This window comes from Marmota monax, unplaced genomic scaffold (assembly GCF_021218885.2).
Source record: "Marmota monax isolate L192 unplaced genomic scaffold, Marmota_monax_Labrador192_F-V1.1 WCK01_AAM20220418_F8-fsc00607, whole genome shotgun sequence".
In the NCBI taxonomy this organism is placed as follows: Eukaryota; Metazoa; Chordata; class Mammalia; order Rodentia; family Sciuridae; genus Marmota; species Marmota monax.
This window is the reverse complement of record NW_026693492.1, coordinates 67,610-69,324: the sequence shown is the minus strand read 5'-3', so window position 1 is coordinate 69,324 and position 1,715 is coordinate 67,610. Positions and strand designations below refer to the sequence as shown.

Below are 1,715 nucleotides of genomic sequence, written 5' to 3'. Positions count from 1 at the left end.
TATTCAAAGGAGGAAACTGTTTCATAATGTTTAGCTATTTTTTAATGTAACTACCATTTCTTATAGTTTCTTGATGGAAATTTGGTCACCTAGTGATAGACCTTTTCCTTTTTTCCTCCAAGAATTATTGTATACCATCCTTTATAATTGTATGGTCAATATGTGGTTATGCTTTTTAATTCGTTATAACTCTTTCTAAATTTTTGCTGCTTCCTTATTACAAGTGAAACAAATTGAAGAGCATGATAATAATTAATGAAAGCAATACTGAAGAGTTTATTCTACCAGGCTTTGTGGATCTGCCTTGGCTAGAGTTTTCTCTATCCATTATTCTTCCCATAATATACCTCCTGGCCTTGATGGGAAACATTGCCATTGTTCTGGTGTCCAAACTAGACCCTAGTCTCCACAGCCCCATGTATTTCTTCCTCACCAACCTCTACTTTTTAGACATGTGTTACACCACAAGCATTGTGCCTCAGATGTTATTTAATCTGGTAAGCTGTAAGAAGAGCATTATCTATACTGGGTGTATAATTCAGCTTTACATCTTCCATATAATGGGGGGTGGCACAGAATGTGTCTGCTCTTGGATATCATGTACTTTGACTGCTATTGGCCATCTGCAGGCCTGCACTACACCCTCATCACAAATCAATGCACTTGCATCTTAGTAGTATTCATTAAGTGGCTGACTGGAGTGATGTTGGCTTTCTCAGAAGCCACTCTTACATTACATTTGCTGTTGTGTGGTGTCAATAAACTGGATCACTTGTTGTGTGAGATTCCAGTTCTGATAAACACTGCCTGTGGTGAAAAAGAGGCTTGCACTCTCTGTGGTGTGTATTTTTTAAATAGCTGTTCCTCTATGTTTAATTCTTGCCTTTTACACTAGCATTGGGCATGCTGTTCCTACGATTACATCTTCTGAAGGAAGAAAAAAAGCCTTTGGTATATGTTTCTCTCATTGCAGTTTACTTATTTTATGGTCCAGCCAATAGCATGCACCTTCAGCCTTCCTCCTCCATCACAAGGGACCAGCCCAAATTCATGTCTCTCTGCTAGAGAGTGGTGACTCCTACAATCAACTTCTTCATCTATACCCTGAATAATAAGGAAGTAAAAGGGCCTTAGGCAACCTAGTGAGGAACATTTTCATTTTCAAGTGAACAAACCCAAATAAAATTATTAACACTAACAGGGTTGTATGGTTTTTCTAATAATTATTTTTTTTAGTAATTATCTAATCTCATGTGTTATTCTTGCCAAATATATTTTGTTTCTGACATTTTATAATCACTTTAGGTATGGATGATATTAGATTATGTGCAGTATGGAAAGTACATTACTGAAAATACAAAAAAATAGTATTTTCTGTTTGAATATTGAGCTAGTAACTGTATTGAGTAGAAAAGGAGCATTTTAAATTCTAATTACAATATAAGTTCATTAGTTAAAGCTCACCATCATAAATTCACACCACGTAAAATAGCACCAATAGGCTTTCTGTCAGTGTCACCTATGAAACATTACACAACTCTTGCATTTTGACCCAAGTCTCTGGAAGCAGTATGGTTTCACTTTAAGTTTAGGGTGAAACATTTTATACTTGAAAGAATCATGAGTTTATCAACCTCAACTTATATAGATCTTGTCACCTCTTCAAAACATTGTAATTCTTGTTTACTGATATAGCATGTAATGTTATGTTTAAC

The 1,715-nt window shown here is 35.4% G+C and overlaps 1 pseudogene; it reads left to right on the top strand.

The window, feature by feature from the left end:
- Nucleotides 1–242: 242 nt before the first annotated feature.
- LOC124102091 (olfactory receptor 2B6-like) lies at nucleotides 243–1,169 on the top strand (annotated as a pseudogene).
- Nucleotides 1,170–1,715: the final 546 nt, after the last annotated feature.